The sequence below is a fragment of the Polyergus mexicanus genome, unplaced genomic scaffold (assembly GCF_030449975.1).
Source record: "Polyergus mexicanus isolate NDT 795.1 unplaced genomic scaffold, iyPolMexi1.0 SCAF_6, whole genome shotgun sequence".
NCBI lineage: Eukaryota > Metazoa > Arthropoda > Insecta > Hymenoptera > Formicidae > Polyergus > Polyergus mexicanus.
In genome coordinates this window covers 8,584,386-8,604,240 of record NW_027223326.1, presented here as the reverse complement: position 1 = coordinate 8,604,240, position 19,855 = coordinate 8,584,386, and the positions used below count along the sequence as shown (strand labels likewise).

Here is a 19,855-nt window from a genome sequence, read left to right as displayed (position 1 = left end):
ATTATAAAAGTGCATAGTGTACAGAGAAATTTCCATATAATTATTTACTTAAAAAAAAATTAAACAAAAGAAATATATATATATATATATATACATACATATATAAAAAAGTAACATTTATATGTCAAAGATATTATAAATCATAATTAATATACAAATAGAGTTTTCAAGATAACTAGAAAATATGTAGAATCGAAAAATTCGAACAATTTTAAAACAAAATATGTTATTTTCAAAGTTCTTTTCACTTTTAAACAATTTTTATTTGTAATTTTTGAAATTTAAGCTTTGTTTTCTGATATCTTATAAAAATAGAAATATCTCAGAATTTTTATTAATAAATATATACATTTCGATTTTCAAATAATCAATTAATGAAAAATTTACATAATATAAAATGTATAAAAGTACAAGAAGCATTTCAGAAAGAAAATAATTATTGCGCGCGTTCTAATCATAAATAGATAGCGTAGTTTACAGCGTAAAATCTTCGAGAAATACTTCGCAAACGATATATTTGATATAATTATTTAGTCGAGCGACAGAGCGGACAAAGATATTAGTAGTTCACCGGCGAACGTGCCTGCATTCACTGGAAATCGTGCTTAACTTAAGATCATGTTTGAAAGGTGGATAGGGTGAATAGACGTGCCTGGCATTTTACTTCGTGCACCCGCTCGAGTGCAAAGATCATGCACGAGCCTTCGGAAGGTACGTCGGAAACTCGACCCGGTGGCTACCTGCCGTGGTATTAAACTAGGGTGCTAATTTTAGGTAGCTTTTCGGCAGAACGTACTCGTGTCTCAAGTTTCAAGATTTCTCCTCCGAGAAATCTTCCGCGCGAATTTTACGTGCGCCATCTAAGTACAGAAAGGGAAGAAGGGAAAAGGAAAGAAAATCCAAGGATATACCATGAAAATAAAAGGATAATAGCGAAATAACGTAATAGCGTGATGACACAACGTACAGATGCGCTTATTAAATTTCGAAGCGAGATTAAACTCGTTGCCAGCGCGAAAATAAAACGAATGAAACGAATGTTCGTTAAAGTAGGTAAGATACTATTTTACAAGCGACAAGGCTTTCGATGCTGCGGTAGCGAATCATTGTCCCGTGCCTTTCACACTGCGGCGGTATAAGGAAGCTGAAAGTTTCCGGATCGCATTAGAAGTCGGCCGGCTGAGAGTAAGACCATCAGACTAAGGACTAAGGCGTTAATTCTACCACGAAGCGGAACGCTACCCCGGGGGGAGGATGCTTCCGGAGGACGAGATGGACGCATACTCTCGGAATCCTCTCTGGCAGATCCGACGCTTCCTTTGCTAGCGGCAACATTTAACCTGATGCCGCCCCCAAAACTATCCTCCCTCTCTCCCTCTCTCTTTCCCAGCCATCGCTCGGATCTTAGCCTCGCTCCTTGGAACCAGAAGTTTAGTCCTGGGTCACGTCTAATGCGCCTCTGGGTCGTCGTAATTAGGATTCAGACTGGTTCGGGATCCGCCTCCTTCCCTTAGATTTATCCCTCTTTCGGAGCTCGCTCGCTGTCTTTGAATCTCCGGCGCCAAAGTTTGCGCCCTTCTCGCGAACACGCGCCGCCGTTCTTCTCGCATCCTTTGAGCGAGGACTTCTCTCTCTTCTCCCTTCTTTCGAGAGCGGAATTCTCATACCCAGCGCTTTACCTAGGCGGCCGCTACTGATCGAATGCGTTTATCAGAAAATCACGTAGGGAGAGTTTATCTTATTCGCTCGTTATCTCGAGCATTAAAGCCGTGATTTAAAGCCGACTTTGCCGATAATGCGAGATCTAGACTAAACGCTAGTTTGAATTCCAAGACGAACCGATAGATTCCTCCATATACATCTCGTTTTATCGAAAATACTCTAATATCGATGAGTAGGAAATGCAAATGCCTTATATTACTATTATACATAACATTTTTATATAATAATTAAAGAATTTTAATATATTCTATTTTCAAGTAATTATTTAAATCGTATAAAAAAATCCATATCTAATATATTTAATATAGCGGATTGCTAATATATAAGCAAATTAAAAAAAAAAAAAAAAAAAAAAATCATACTCTTTCAAAAAAAAATTTTAAACTTGTCATATTTTTAGCACAAAGAGAAACTTTTGATTTCTTTTATTACACTTTATGTATAAAAACACGCGTAAATTCTTATTCGAATTCTCTGGTATTTGGTTCTAAACGAATCGCGAAAACTGATTTGAATTTCAACGGGAGCATCTCGGGTCGTGGTTTCATCGACGAACCATGTAGTAAGAGGACGTTCGCTATCTCAAGGATCGTGGATTTATCGGGAACTAATAGATCTCGGGCGCGATGTAGTTTCGTAGCAAGTTTGGCGATGGTTGCGCGATACCAAGCTCACGGAGAGTCTATCGCGATTTAATCAGAAGGGGAGGCACACGTAATCACCCATCCTTCAAACATCGTTGAAATTCTCTTGCGTTTTCCACAGATCCGGTTTGAGAGAAATCAGAGAAAAAGAGAGAGAGAGAGAGAAATACTTCATCAACAAAGTTGCCGAGATTCTCATCATCCAGACAATAAAAAAAAATCATAAAAATGTAATACGAATATTATATTATATCACTTGCTCTCATCAAATAATATATAACTACTTTGAATTTGAAAACATTATCTCTCTAGGCATATGTTTAGAGAATAAAGATAAGAAGGGACTAAGTTTTGGTAATATCGGATGCCAACTTTCAAATATCCTGCAAGAGACATTTTAAATTAGCTTTTTATTAAGCTGAATATAAAACGCTTCTTCCGTTAGAGAATATTAATCTGATTGTAAGTCCCTTCTATCCACGTCTACAAATGCCAAGTTTCTCGTTATAATTTGTCGAAGCGATATAAATTTCCGAAGCGATCTGCATCAACCTGGACTTCTCGCCCAGATTTCCTCTCGAGAGAATTGACCCGGGGCATACCCGAATCGCGCAAAATATATTATCTTTTATGGGTTGCACCTCTCTAATGCCTTTTATCCGATAAAGAAAAGAGGCAAGAGAGCGAAAGGAATAGTGCGCGCGCGCCAAGTTAGGCAGAGAGAAAAGATGTGCCCGAGAACTGTCGTAAATCGTCGAATGTGAAGTTCACTTGAATTTCCCGAATCCTACTAAGGCACAACGATGGAAAGGAAAGTTAAACGTTTTCGCATCATCGTATCACATAACGCGTCCAATCATTAAACACATTCGTCTTATATAATCCGTAAGAAAATGTCGAATATAAAAAATATGTTAATTTTAATATTTAAGGTTCTCAAAGTTTTTGATAAAAATCGTGAATATACAATTTTATACTTAATAATTTTTATACCTTTATTATATTCACAAGAGTTCTTAAAAATTTTCAATATAAAATCTATATACCCGGATACAAGTCTATCTCGAAAGAATATCGATTTCGTCGATATGCTTATGATCGTTTATAAATAACGATGCGCAAGCGACGAAAAGCTACGTACTAGCTATTTGATCGCGAACGTCCCCTGTTTTGAATGAAAACGCCGTCGCGTTTATTTTCACCACATCGACTGTTTTGGAATTCACCGTCGTATCAACCCTTCGGGACGTAGATATATGCGAAATCACCTAGTCGAGTACACGGCATACGAATCTATGTGTCTTTATTGAAATAATACACATGGCTCGTGTTACTTTCTGAATCTCCTCGAGAGTCATCGTCTAGAGTAACTTTGATATATATATATATATATATATATACTATATGTTTTCTCGCTTTCGAATAATAACTGCGCGATATAGAAGAGGATGTCATGTAACAAACGAATTCTTACGTTTTTTAGGATAAAAAAAAATCACGAACTCGTGAAGCTTCATTCTTAAAAAAAACTGCAAATAATGTTTCGATGAAAATTTCGCCGAGCATCAATCGTTTTCGTTTCTCGCATTTTTCGAGAACGACGAAAGGACTCGGATATATACCGGAATGACATATTTCTTTGTTTTAAGTGAACACGCGTCATCAATGTAATTCGAACTTCTTTTCTTTATCTCTTTATTCAGTTTTTAATCTAATCTGTAATTTAATAAGGAGATCAAAATTACGATATTCGACCTCTCTCTTTTCTTCCGCTTGAGAACAAAGGGAAAAAGGAATCCGTCACACAACTCCCTATTCGTGCTACTGCACCCTCGCTACACAACAGTTACGATCCTGGCGCGACACAGTTGCATCCGCAGCACGTGCAGCAATGCAATCGTACATACGGGCGGTAATAACTGGACGATATACGAGCTCCGCGGTCTCGCGTTACGCATGTATGATTACCGCGGTAAGCGTTGCGTGGCACGCACTACCGGGGTGAACCAGCCGTGACGCATCTCCTGGCCCCTTCCTCCTCCCTCACCCTCACCATGGCGCCGGTCCCCCTTACCTCTCTCCGCCACCTGTAATTACTCACACGGCCACTGTATTTCCATCCCTCGGCTGATTGCGGAAATCGCGTTGGGAATTCAGCAGAAGGATAATATCGAAGGTAAACAATATCGTTACAATTCTCGCGATCCTTCTCGCGCTTCCTCTCGCATTACCATTATATTAATATATACAGATATCCATGTAAAAGCAAATATCGTTTTATTTTTTTTTTTTGGTATCATTAATTAATACAAATATATATTTACTTACGATTGTTTAATTTTAAATATTATAACATCGTTAGCATACTTATTCATATCATAATTGAAAATCTGTTTTAAACATATCTGTTTTTTTTTCTGAAAATCATTAATCGTCCAGTTTATTGAATTATTAAAATTATGCTTATGTTTTTCAAACTTCATTTATATTGTCTGTTCTTTGTCGAGATATTAGATTATGAATTTCAGTAGAAAGAGAATCGTTGTCTGATAGATTGATTGCTATAATGACCTTTCAAGATTTAATATGCATCAAAGCACTTTCCGATGTTGTTTGTTTGATCGAGAGAATTAATCGATCATTTATATAAATGATAAGGATGATAGATGGTCGAATAAAATCTCTCGTTCAAATATTTACATCCCCAATTAAATCATCTGACTATTAATATAGCGATGAAAATGTTTAGTTTAATCGCGAAATTTGTAAAATTCCATTCATATCTTAGATGTATATTATATTTTTTACTCCTCGAATTTATATTATTTGTCGTATTATTTCGGTAGAAGAAATAATCTTTATAATAGAAAAGACGATTCTCTTCATCACGTATCTTCGAGTTTGAAAAAATAAAGACGATCTCGAAATCGGATAAAAGGAGAGAGTATCATCAGGCACAAGTGGCTTTTGGAATAGACAATGAGGGACACTATTTCCCTCGCGGTTACACGCCGCATAAAATCTGTTTACACAGCTGGAAAACACACTAGCCGAGCTCGACCAAAGTGGCACAAGGACTACGGTACTTGGTGGGCGTCGCGACACCGGCACAGCGATCGACCGACGCCCCTGGAATTTTATTAGGCGAAATAAGAGAACAGGGAGCTCTCCGCGCTCTCGAGGATTCATCTTCCTTCCGGGTTTTCCCAGTTTCCCTCTTTATTTTATAGATACGTATTCCGGATACAACGCGTAAAGAATCATGTTTGCCGAAATAATGGTGCCATGTGTCAGTCTCGAAGAATGTCAGTTTCATTATGATTAGATCGTCTTGAATAAATTATACGCACAATACATATATATTTTTTCAATTATTTTCTGCCAATTTTTAACACACTATTAGAATCAGGCTATTATAAAAATAAAATTTTACTGTAGAAAAATTAATAAAAAAAGATACTTTAAATTTCATGAAAATCTATAATTAATCATCGAGTCATTCCAGAAATCGCTCTTGTGTAATCAATTGTACTATGCATTCGTATAAAAACTAAGGCGAATCTATGACATCGTATACTTGTGAATTTTATTGGGCGGAAGTGGAAGAATATTAGCATGAGAGAAAATAGAGATTCCGGTCTCTCGCGAGCCTCGGCGATTTGGCCAGGCTGAATTTACGGGATTCTCCGAAACTATTAAGTCAGAATGATTTATCGCGCGGATTTATACGATTGCGAGAAGTTAATCGAACTCCGGGCTATTCTTTATCTTTGCTTTATTACGCCGGCTCCTTCAGAACGGACGGTAAAACTTACATTCGCGATGACTGCAATCTTCCATAATTCATAAAACTGCAAGAATAATATCGTTGCGATAATACGTTTAAATTCTGCCGAATATAGCTTAAAACACACAATGTCACACACACACACGCACGCACAAAATGAATATTAAAAAATTAACTTTGTAAACTGCCGAGTGGCGAGTATAGAGACGTATGCGTTTTAAACTTACGGAGATAACGATGTATCTTATTAGCTGAAGAAGATGAAATTTGCATGAGATCCCTAAACTTTCGTCCACATCCTGTCCCGGCGATTCTACCTTTGTGGACCGCAAAGTTGTTCCTAAGTTACGACCTCAACTTTCGCGAGTTGACAGATTTATCACACGCGTGGATGCAATAAAGAGCCAGCAAATGCGAATACACCAACGACTTGCTTAATAAAATCTTACGCCTTATGGATATACTTTACGCCGTTTTGATTCAATTTTACGATTAAGAAACTTTACAAGCAGCTGAATCAAGCGATGCTGCAGCATTTCATGTCAAATAAACAGAATAAGTTGTAATATTATGCGAAAAACTTTCTATTTTATGTTACCATATCTTGACAAAACTAATTTCATTTATATATATTAGCATATAAAAATTGGGTTTTAATAATAAAAATACAAGGCCATTATGTTGAAAATAAAAATATATTTCGCGTATCGAGAAAAATTAAATTTACATAACAATATGTACGAGTGATAAAAAATATGACTGATCTATATAAATTCTCTCATAATAAATAAATAAAATGCTCGTTAATCCTTAGTCAGCACGCGTATTTCACCGATATCTCGCGACAAAAATCATTTTTATCTTTTATTCTCGACAGTTTGTTGAAAATTGCGACATACGCGCGTACTACGAGATATTTATTCATTTTTACATTAAATCAATTACTGTTTATTCAATCTATTTGAATAAACCGTCACACTTTTTATTGTTATGTAAAAAAATATAAAATATTTGTATAAAAATATGTTTATAATCGTTAAAATGACTTGAATATTCAATCAACAAAATAAATAGTGTCTATAAGAGCTATTTATATTCTTGTCATATAAAATTAGTATATGCACCACAGCTACACTAGGTAAAGGTTTTTGTTTCAAGATAGAATCGCGGAGCTCGCGTTAAATTTAGAAATTCATAAAGTTTATCTATGTATGCCGTCGAGTGTCAAGACGCATCGTAACGTCTACATTAGTACCTCTCTACTAGTTCGTAGCGACGTTCCCCGTCGCGCGTATTCGCGCCCTGTGGAATTACGAAAGCGGAAGATTTGTCCAGGGCGATAGATTTATCGCTAACGTACACACGCCGACCGTCGGTAATTCCGAATGCATGGCCGAGCAAGATTAAGGGGAAATCCCGGGAGTTACACAAGAGGGTGAGCGCTGGCGCGTGATTCTTTCGCGCTCTTTCCGCGCGGTGGCTTAAATATCCACCAAAAGGGTGTTTCGGGCATCCACCCTACTCGGCCCGCGGAGACTGCGGGAAAACTTCCGCCGGAAGCTGTTTAGAGTTCCGGCGAATGTCAACAAAATGGACTGAATCGGAAGGGACTCGCCGAAAAGCCAACAGCGGAGTAAAGAGGGAAAGAGCGAACGAACCGGACTCGCGTACCACTCGCTCATGTTTGCCTCTCTGCGAGTGCTTGCGGGATTCCGTCGTATACCCGGTTTAGGGGCCACTTATCCGACTGGTCTCCCCCCTTGGCACAGAACTTTTCCGAAAGCGTGCATTTAGCTCGTTGAGAGTTTAGTATCTGTCGTTAAAGATTTCAAACATTTTTGACAATTTCAAAGTATATATTAAGTTAGTGTAAAATAGAGGAGAGATTTATAATCTTTCTTTTTTAAGTTTTGTATTAAGTTTGAAATTTAAAGTTTCTTGTACAGAAGATAATTAAAAGATTTCTTTCGTGTAAGAAAAATATATTAAAGTTAAATATCGAGGCGCGCGCGATAATTGTACGCTTTGACTTCGCTATAATTTTATTTTCGCTTTTATTTAATGAATATGACAAACTTTTTACACCAACTTTATCTTATTAGCAAAAGTTTCATACAATGGAAACATAATTTGTTATTTATAATATAGATGTCAGATTAAGAGTTCTTTCCTTCTATACAAAGATCTATTATAGAACTTCACTAAAGAAATAAAATCTCAATAAGTTATATTTTTAAATTTAATTTTGTTCCATAAATCTATCAAATAATAATATAAGAAATAAATTTTCTATACATTAAAATTTTGAGTTGGATTTCAATCAATCTAAGCAATTGCACACGACGAATGAATTGGATTATTTCTGATTGATTCCTACTGAAAATTCTTTTTATCATTTCAAATCTATTTTTTTAGCCTATATTTTTTAATCTCGCAGCAAATCGTCCAATTGCCCGCCAAACAATAAGCGGGGGGATCCTCTTCGATATTCAATTCCGTCAGAAGCGCTAGCTTCACCTCTCGAATTTGTTGTCCGTCCGGCGAAAGTTTGGGATAAACTTTCGCCATCGCTGTTGATCGTCGTCGATGCCCGAGATACAAATCGTAAGTTCGCGGTCGTTCCATTTTTATGACACGGCGCGAAAAGACGATGACGGATGCGGCGACGGTCCCTTCCGAAAAACCGAACATCTTTTCTCCGGTATAGTGTGCGGGGGCTCGTAAAAACATCTCGGTCTTCGTGGCAAACACATAATGCCGAATTGTGCCGCGTAATGAAATTCTACGTATCCGCATTGAGAGCAAATGTGCGGAATATACTGATTTTACGACCAAACACCGACGTAATGGAAAGTGCGTCATGTGTAGCGCGAATATCTGCGTATTATCGTGAAGCAATATTATCGTTACCTGATTCTAATCAACGCGACAAATCCACGGGAATAACGTAATCTCGCGCGCGCCTGTTTCAATTATTTACAATCTACCTACGTCTATATGTTCTTTATTTCGCGATAAATATGCAGAAGATGTCGAAAGATTTTGCCATGTTTTAGCGCATAAAATTTCATTCTTTCGGTGTTTCATATTATCAAAATTTTCTTTATGCGTTTTTATATTTTGATTTTCTGTTCGTCTAAACATATTTTCGACAATAATTTTTACTTTGTTGCAAATTTTACGCTATACTTCGCTTTATAGGACCCTTTCTATAAGCTGAGTCACATATCGTAATTTCGCATTTTCTCGCGCATTTTGTCCAAGACGAGGGGACAAAAATGCAAAGAATTGTCGATCTCCCTTGTCCCATTTTCATCCGCAAAATTTAAAAAACGCCATACCGAGACAAAAAATGCTCCGACCGCACAGCAAGCGGAAGTAGTCTTCCCGTTAAAATGAAGTCAACGTCGGCGCCGGCGCTGCTGGTTTCACACAACACGTGCCACGTGTGTCGCATAAATAACGTCGGTTTACATTTTTACGACGCTCCCGAATAAATGCTACGCAGTCATTTATCCGTCGAGGGTTTTCCGCAGGATTACGTGTGACTCGTAAGTTGTTGCGCTCGATGATCTCCCAAGAGTGCAAAATTGTTTTAGATATTAGGCTTAAAGCATAGACACAACGCTCTGAACTTTTCGAGAAGTTTATGAAAAATTCCAATAGACTGTAAAAATTTTTTTGCTCTCAGGTTTATAAATTGTAAAACCAATATCAGCAAAAGTCTAAATATCTGCAAAATACATAACACTATATCAAATGCATTTCAAATCAAATATAATAAATTAAGTTAAAAAAAGAAATAAATAATTTATCAATAATGAAGAATAAAATTAAAAATAAAATTTTGGGACTCGGTTAAATATTAAAGTGTTCATATACATATAAGGCAATTTCAAAAGCCAGTTATATAAATTTTATCCAGTTTTCTGGAGAATAAAATAATTATATTTAGTGCAAATGTACCGATTCATGCAATTATAACATATGGTATTGTATTCCAAAAATTTAATATTCGCAAATGATTTAAACCTGTCGTTCATGATGTCATAAATTTCGAGTTTAAATGGTTGGTATTTCGAACGAGTAAACCACCAGTTATTGAAGCAATTCAGAGAGTATAAAAAAACTAACGGGATTGGCTACTCTTTTTTCTGTAAAATAACGCAGGCTATATACACCGAGTATTTTCGGTTTATTATTTGATTACAGAATAGAATGTGTTTAACCGAAAGGCTGGGTTTTTACCGATTGCAAAAAGTGTGATTTGCACCAAATCTCCAGCAATATATCATGAAACACATGGTCACATAACAAAATAATTTTTTTTTCCAACACTGAACGGTCGTTATTTATAAAATATCGCCGAACAATCGTTTATATTCAATCATTGTCCGATTATTTGCATGTGAAATCACATTTATTCAAACCACAGATAAAGAAAGAGCATATCCTGAACCTTTTTTGCCAATCAACAGTATATGCATAATAATATATTATATAAAAGCGTTTACTTAATTATGCACAACTGCCTCACAGTTATTTATAAAATATTTATTTAGAGAACATTTCAAATATTTTCCTTTTTCTATAATTTTTTTTAATAATATTTTTTATTTGATTTTATAAATATATGATATTATAGATTGATGATATAGTATGACTTAAAATATTATATGTATATCATATATGTTTATATCATATATTCGATTATACTTGTTTGTGTATCTGTATTAATATTTAAGATTTAATTAAATATCAATTACTTGTGTGTGTGTGCGTGTGTTTAATTACTTTTAAATATATTCGCCACTTACACATATATTCGAATCTATATTGTATTACCAAATTACTTCATCATTGCATAATTAATTTGCGGAATACATTATGCGACTTGATAAATCTCGTTAACAAGTAATGTCCCTCGGTTATTTTTACACAAGATTTCCAGTAGACTAAATGCAATAGAGAGAGGAAAGGCTGCGTGATCGGTGTGGCGGACGAGCGCGTCAAAGCCGGAACTTTACGCGTAGGTGGATTCAAATTAATTTCCCGTCGTGCACCAGGGCACATTCCAGCAGAGCGCGTGGACACGCGACTCGGCTCGGGTATCAAGCGAGTACCGGGGCCATTTAGAACGAATTCCTCGTCAAATTGAATCCCTCGAATTTCATAAAGCCGACTGAAAGGCGCACGAGTTCGGCCATTCTTTCTTTCGCTTTTTCATCGAAGAGGGGTGGCATCATCCCGACCGACCGCGCCGATTCGAAGGAATAAAAATCATCCGCCATCGACGATGAAGCGACTGATCGGGCACCGTCCGATTGTTACCATTCAGACGCAGATTTTTCATTGATTCTCGAGAATAGCGTCCAGCCACTGTCCGCGTAGATGGCACATGTCCATCTTTCCGTTTCAATCCGGATACCGGAATCCCATTAGACATAATTCCAGCTAAAAGTCACCGGATGTTTAAAATTCAACGGTGCAATAGAAAAAAAAACACGATTAAATTTGATATCTACAGAATATGTGCAATATACGAATACGCGAATCATTGCGCGAAACGAGCCGAATTTGCGAGAAAATTTCAACGCATGTAATAATTACGGTACGATTACGCGACTAGTAGCAAGTGCGCTTAATCGAATTTGTATATAGCTCGATATCGTCGATTTTGTTGCATTACGCGACGATTACATCGTTGTAACATTAACTAATAAATTCGTATAGAGCTTTAATAATTCGAATGAGTATACCAATCCGCTTGCAGCGCAAGCTTGCCAATACTCATTTTCGTTGCTCGTTTGGTTGCATAAGCCCCACAGTCGATAACTACGTCATTTATGTGGGTCTATGCTAATCTCCGGATTAAAAGATATAAAGAAGGGCTTCCAGCAAGTATCGATTCTTCGCCGACGCGTGCAAAATTATACGCGACGTTGAACGTTGAGGAAATAAGGTTTGCTTCCACGAGGAAGAACCTTGGGAAAAGAAAGGATATAACGAGTGACTCCCTGTCGAGAAAAGAGCGACAAGGATGGAAAAGAAAGGATGAGAGAACTGTAAGAAGACGATCGCGATTGCACAAAGAAATTCCACGGTAATCCATTGACGAAAGTCGTGGTATGCTGTCTGACGAATGATTTTCAGGGACCGCGCAAAAATTGCGTTCAGTCACATAGCAGTCGTAATAGATTCGATCAAACCAGATTTAATTCCCTCTTTCTAGGTTCCTTCTTTCTATTTTTTTTTTTACAATTTTCTTTCCCACCAATAGTTCGGAAGTTCTGCGTGTGTATGATTAAAATTTTATTTTATATACATTAATCAACTCCCAATATCACAATTCAAATAATAAAAATTGATAGCAATTACGATAGTTAGTGATAATGGAATTATATATATTTTGTAATAATATATACATTTTCTGCAAAGCTCACTTGATAAAATTTATTAGACATTAATTTCGATGTTAAACGGTGGCAATAATTAAATAGATTAAAATTGATTTCTGAAAATGGAAGATTTAATTCGCGAGCTAAAAACAACGCGAAATAAAGAAGCAATTCCTCCTTATTGAAGTGCTCGTACGAATATTTAAAATTGCATAAATTTACTCTGCAGAATGTACTTGGTAAAATTCATCATCCGACAACTATTACGACGCAGAGAAAAGTGGGAATAATTAAAATGAAATAAAAAATTTCTGTAACTCGGCAGAGTTTTGCCGTGATAAAAAAAAAAGCAATCTCTTCGAGAATTAACCGGTCGGTTGCTGACAGAGATTTCAATAGACCTAATCTTTAATTAAACTTATCTAGATTCCAATATCTGGAATATTAAAAGTTTGGCGGAAGTTGCGGTCGGCCGAGTGATGTGTATGATTAAATATGGAGTTGATCTCGATAGACCGGCGTGGCTGAATTCATTTTCTCTTCGCCGTCTTCATATCGACGGCCTGTCTTCATCGAGTAATTGACAACGACACGGAACACAGAAAGAACGAGAGAGAGAGAGAGAAACTGGGGATTGGGATGTAAGAAGGAGCAAAGTTCGCGATAAAGAGATTTTACGACATTTCGAGAGGACTCCTATTAAAAAACATCCTCCAGTGTCATTGGATGCTTGCTTGGTCCTCTCTATCCATCGGTGATTCGGACCTTTAACTCTCGTCTCTAAGAAGGTACATCCGCGGCACGATCGACCGTTATGTCGATTGCTCTCGACGAAAATTTTATCGTACTATCGGAAGTCATCGGTTTTGTGTTCGCGTAATAATCGTCGCACATATGATCGCAATATAGAAATTAATTAAATCTCAAATTCAAGCAATCTTATATTTTAATTTTATATCTCATAAGAAAATGTCTGCCCTGTTAATTGTAATAAATGTAATCCTAAAATTAATTGTAATAAAAGTAATATGAATATCAAGCATGTAATGAACTAAATTAATATTTCCTACTGAATAAATATTAACATTCTCATTTTATCAATTTTTAAATAAGTAGATGCAATAATTTAAATTAAGATTTCTTTTTCTTGTTAATTAGTTATTTGTAAAACTCTCAAATTATATTAAAATTTTCTTTATTTAAAACCATTTCGTCAAATAAATTATATTAGAGTAATACACGAAATTTTTCAGAATTCACGAAACATGCAATTTTTATTAAATACGATGATAGGAGAGAAAGAGAGAAAGTTGCAATGTTTTCTAATAAAGTTTTCGAATAAAAATGAATTTTTATTTCGATGACAGAGAGTGCAAAGTCCCTTCGCATATCGATAACAATTTTTTTTTCAACTAGTGATACGAGAAAGAGGGACAGGCATGAATTATTATTTAATAACGCGACAGGAACGCCGAATATCTCTCGCAAGATGAAACGTTCAACGAGCCAATAGGCCGTAAAAAATCGGACGACGGCTGAATCGCGTTTCAACCGCGATGCTGCGTCGATTATCGACAACCGGCGATAATAAATTGCCACCGGGTACTTTCCCGTCCCGCGGGTTATGCTGCGCGATGCAAGACGCGCCGTATCATCGAGCTCGTATCATCAATTATTTCCTGCCGGACACGCGTTATTATATCCTCGCGTCGAGAAGTCGACGAGTGCGATTAAGCGGATTTCGGCCGGCGGATTTTGAGAGAACGCGACGAGAAAAGGAACGAGGGGCCGCTGACACGAAACGACGGGAAACGCGAGATAAATCGAGCAAATCGGCGGTGAGAAATTCGCGCGCTCCGTTACTGCCGTATCTTCGCATCCGACTATAGTAGAGTCACTTAATTCGCACAAATAGCCGGCTGCCCTGGAAAAAAAACCGCCGTTTAATGAGAGCATCAACGACCGATCGAATCGGCCGATTAGTTCCGCAAACGTCCCGGGATTCCCGTGGGATTTGTCTGCGTTTTTCGCGGTCGCACCAAACCCGACTTAGGGACGATCACGTTTTAATTGGATCATTCGGAAAATAAGATATAAGAGTCAATTTCATATTATAGATAAATAAAAAAATTCGTATTGATTGCTTAAAAATTGTGAAAGATAAAAATATAAATAAATAAATAAATAAATAAATAAATAAAAAAAAATATATATATATAATTTTTTATATACTCGATAAACAATTGCACTTATATCTCGTTTCATATATTTGTAATTTATGCAACACCATTAATTTATACAATGCAAGTGTTATATATAAAATGATTAGTTGAGAAATAATTATTGTTCTATGTGTATGTGCATGCGTGTTAATAGTAATTATATTTTAACATAGAAATAGCAGTACGTAATTACTGCGATGAGCAATATAAAAATGCAAATAATTGATTGACTTGTTTAAAAATTTATTGTTAGCGCTTTACGTGCCCTGCATATTTCGAAATAAATAATTCTGGTATAATTAAAATCAACCAGGTTACACAATAGTTTTAGAAAGCCAATACTTGATTGTGTGTGTGTAGTTTTCATCATATTGCATCGTAATGCCATTGGTGCCCGCTAATTGTTCACGGTAATTATAGCAATTTGCAAGGCGTCATATTTAATAATGTATTACTATATTATAGGTTTAACAAATTGACATCGACGAGTGGAATTTTAATTACGTTGCGCTTAAATTTAAAATTAAATCGCGATTGAATTTAAATTGTATATAAATATACACTTTAAATTTTCGAGAATAAAAGATACTATATACATTTTAATTTATGAAAAATAATTATGTTTTGGTATTTTTATAAATTGCCCGAGAAGAATTTTCGGATATTTACGAATATAATCATATTAATGTTAATTTGTAAACTGCGTTATACACTGCTGCCTTTCTCTAAAATTAAACTAAATATATTTAACAATGTAATTAATTTTGATTACCGCGGCGATTGCACAAAATGAGTTTAATCTCGTGCGCTTTGCTGTACCATCGTATAATCGAAGGACTGTATAGAGTTCCCTGAAATATTGCGACTTAAAGAGATAAGAAAGCTCCGGCGAGTAAATGAAATTTGTCGCAAGCACGGCAGACGCTCGCGCCCGTGCGGAAACTTTAATCGCGGATCATAGGATTCGGCTACGATATTGCCATTCGTCACGAAAGCAACATGAGCAACTGCTCACAGTTCTCTCTCTCTCTCTCTCTCTCTCTCTCTCTCTCTCTCTCTCTCTCTCTCTTCTTCTCTCGCGGTACTATCTTCGGTGCAGTTTCGCGGGGCATAAAGGATGCGACCGTAAATCTCAGCGCGAGCTCATTTCGCTGGCGCAACACAATAGTTCGGCGATGCCGTTGGCCAGAAGTGTGCTCAAAAGGGTACCCGGGAGCACGACCATTTTATTGTGATACGATTTACGATTGCTCGGACCGGCTGCTGAGCTTTCCGCGTCGCGCGCTACGAATCTTTGGAATTCACTTACGTCTTTTCCGTATATACAAGCGTCAATCCGCAAGAGGTCCCTTGTCGCGAAATTCTCCTTCTCTTACCTGCAACAAGAAAAATGACAATGTTATAGGTGAGAAAAAATAGAATCATTATGCTAAACATAAAAAAATTGTTAAAATATTCTCAAAGTTTCTTGTAGGTGTTCACATATCATTCATTTGTAATCTGTCAAAGTTAAATATGTGTTAACGTATGTACGACACATGATATGTCAATAATTTTCAAATAATATATAATGAAAAATTTAGAATATAATTATTATAATATTTTACCCACATTATTCCGAGGTTCACTTTTAGATATATATATTTAAATAAATTTTGAAAGAAAGGTAAAAAGATACCTTTAATTAAAATTTCGTTGATCGAAAAGTCTGTAGATGAAAAAAGAATTCGAAGAATATCTCTCTTCATATGTATAATGTATATCTTCATATGTATAATATTTTTATCTAATTAGTATTAAATAGCAACAAATAATTAAATTTAGTTTGTGCCAAATTAAAAATAATAAGTTAATAAAAAGAGAACAAAAAAAATATGTATATACATGTTCCTTTGCAAGTGTAATTATAACGTGCAGATATGCATTCCCCAATATATTTGCTGCGAACACGATAAATTTACCGGCTCAAAGATACCCGCTTACGTAACGTTTCCAAGAATCTCTTTAATTATACTAACATAAGAACCTTTGGCGAATACTCGCAGCAGTAGCCCATATTTCTCCGCAACTACCATTTCGTACCGTTGCTACGGTCGCCCGTTACAACACGAGTATATTTTTTTCTTCACCGATCTCCGCAACGATGGCACGCAAAGAAAAATGTCTACGTGCGAGAGAAATAGGGCAAAGCACAGTTAGAATAGAGTAAAAATTTACCGCCCATTCCACGGCCAAGTACTCTAAAATATTGTATATAATAAATGATTATGCGGAGTAAGAATAAAAAATAATAATAAGATCACACAAATATGAAATAATACGACTAATGTTTTAATATACAAGCGAATATTAGAAAAATAAAAAAAATATATACAATATATGTTGGAATTAATGAAATTAAATCTTCATATTTATATTGAGGTTAAAGAATTTAAATCAACATTTTACACTATACGCATAATAGTTATAAAATGAAAATTAGACAATACTTTGGTCAAAATTCTAAAATCAATTTTCAACTTCGATAGATTTATTATATGAAATCAACTCCGCGCACCCGTCGAAATAATTAAATATGAGTATAGAAAGAGACGGTAAGCCGGAGAGAAAGAAAGGGAGAGAGAAACTACTGTTGCAATTAACTCGAAACCTCGCTCACGTTCCTGGCGATTCAGCAGTTAATCACCCAGGAAGTTATTCGGCGTTGAGGACCTATGTCACATTCATTCCCGACCATCCCCTTCCCGCCCACATACCACTACGCTGACGGACCCTTTCGCCGTCCCTTTCTCGCTCTCTCCTACTACCCTATCCGTAATTACGCTTCATTAGGACAGCATCCATAAACATCCATATGACGCATAGGCAACGTATCGTTATTAATGATGATGATTATTATCGGGCCGCGCGCATGCAAACGACTAATTACAATACTACTCTTTCAATGCGCCCTTTCTCTTCCCTCCTCTTTCTATATTTTTCTTCAATTTCTCGGGTTTTTAATTTTCTCCACGCGATTGATTTTTACGATGCCGTAATTTGATAGTCAAATAGCGATATCGATCGGTTGGATAATCTTTGAAAATTGCAAATTCGAGAGGAAAGAAGATAGATTTTAATTTTTTTAAAGGATTTAACAATTTTCAGCTCGAAACGTAGAATCGTAAATATATATGTGGGAAGTTTACATTTTAATATTTTTATCGATACGAAAGCACAGATGTAATATCGTAGAATGGCGTTAGCTAACGATAGTGTCTGTTTTCATCGTAAGCGAGAGATTTATTGTGACGGGGCCGGCGGCGAGTTATCACCTCGCAACACGAAAGTGCGGATAATCGCACCCGACGCTGATGGAAACCTGTTCGCAGCCTTTACTTGCCCGATGATTATCCGATACACGATGCATTACGAAATCGCGAGGAATCCCGTAATTGCAGGCTTTTTACAAACTTTTCAGCATAATCGAACGCTTTTCGATGTATGAAGATATAATATCATTTATCCCATATAGCAAGAAACTTTAAAAATAGATTTTAAAAGTCTCGTAATATGGATTTATTTATTTACACTATGCTAATGACAGACATCATATAAAGATCTACCTAAAATTAAGCAATCTAGAAAATTAAAAAGAACTTGATTAATAAAATAGAAAATTAATAAATTTTAATATAAATATTAAAAGTTAAGAATTAATTACATCAAAAATAATTATGATATTAAAAATTATTACTATTCATTTCAAAATTGGTTAAAAAACCGAAATATATGTCTTAAAAAACTAAAAACATGATGTCAAGAAAACGTGATTATGCTAATATAATGTTTTATAAAATATCAGAAAAAAATATATTATATTATATGAAAGTTTATTATGGTATTATCACTCGAATCATTTTCGAGAAGCGACATTTCGCAAGAGAGCATGGTAGCATCAAATGCTGCGAATATCTCGAAACTCTTGGAAAGTTTCGATTCTTTCAGGGCGTAAAGTTCGGAATTTGTTTCTTCAAAAAGCGAGACTCTCCTTAACGAAAACTTCTCGAAAAACTTCGGTCCTCATTCGCGACTTGTATATTCCATGCCGACACAGGCATGAAGGTATAGCTCACTGCGGCTCGCGTGATCGCGCCGGAACGAGAACGCCGTTTCGTGAGCGCTAATGGATTAAGGCGGAAAACGCAGTTAAGCCGAAACCAATTCCTTATCTTTCCATCTTGTAAGTACGGCGCGAATGGAACTATAGATCCTTTGCGAAACATCTCCCGGCTCCCGCTCGCGGACTCGCACATTCCTCTTTTTCCTCTCCTTTTTTTCCTCGCTTTTCTCATTGGCCACACCGGTGCATTTTCACGTTCCAACGATTTTATTCGCGGACGAAAATGCAGTTTGCGCTTTCGAAGCTGCGAGGCGCGTCCGCCTTCACGTATGATATTACGCCGCAACACGCACCACGTGCTCACGACCACGTATGTCAAATCTACGAGCGGTTAAGCGATCTGATATCGAGAAGTCTACGTAGAGATTCTCTTTGAAGGCAAAATACGGCTGAAAAAAAATGTGTTTCTAATAGCAACGCAAAATTTGTAAGGCGATATAAATATAATAATAAACTGTAAAGTATTTTGACGTTTTTTTTTTTTCTTTGAAATTCTTTATTTTGAGTAAAAAGCTTTTATGCGACAATCGTGGAACGAGAATAAAAGTCTCGAGGACTCGTACGATTGGTTAACAACCGCGGAGATAAGAAATTAGTCGATAGATTTGTCGTCGATTCGACATCTCGGCGAGCTTTTTTTCCCGTGCTTCGGTCGAAGCCATTGAATACCGCGCCTTTGATGTCACGGCGACGGCGACGACGACGACGACGTCGCGACTATGGCCGATGACTACGACGACGATGTAGTTACGCGGATCGATGACGACCAAGACGTTCCGAGTTTAACGACTCACAACGACGAAAGTAATCGCGTTATTTCCGCTTCGTTAAAGGCGCACTCTCACAGAGTTGCACGTATTCTCACGTGTACGGGATATAATAAAACCGCACAATCCGCGTAAAGCGAAAGTCTATATCCG

The 19,855-nt window shown here is 36.4% G+C and overlaps 1 protein-coding gene across 5 annotated transcripts in view; it reads right to left on the bottom strand.

Annotated features, from left to right (window-relative positions):
* Fas3 (fasciclin 3) overlaps positions 1–19,855 on the bottom strand; it is a 276,317-nt gene that overhangs the window by 165,734 nt on the left and 90,728 nt on the right. The window contains exon 2 of one of the 5 annotated variants that reach the window (XM_070298016.1): positions 16,083–16,149. The exons of the other annotated variants lie outside the window; for them this stretch is intronic. The gene's annotated coding sequence lies outside the window, so the exon portion shown is untranslated. The remainder of the gene's footprint in view (positions 1–16,082; positions 16,150–19,855) is intronic. 5 annotated transcript variants of the gene reach the window in all.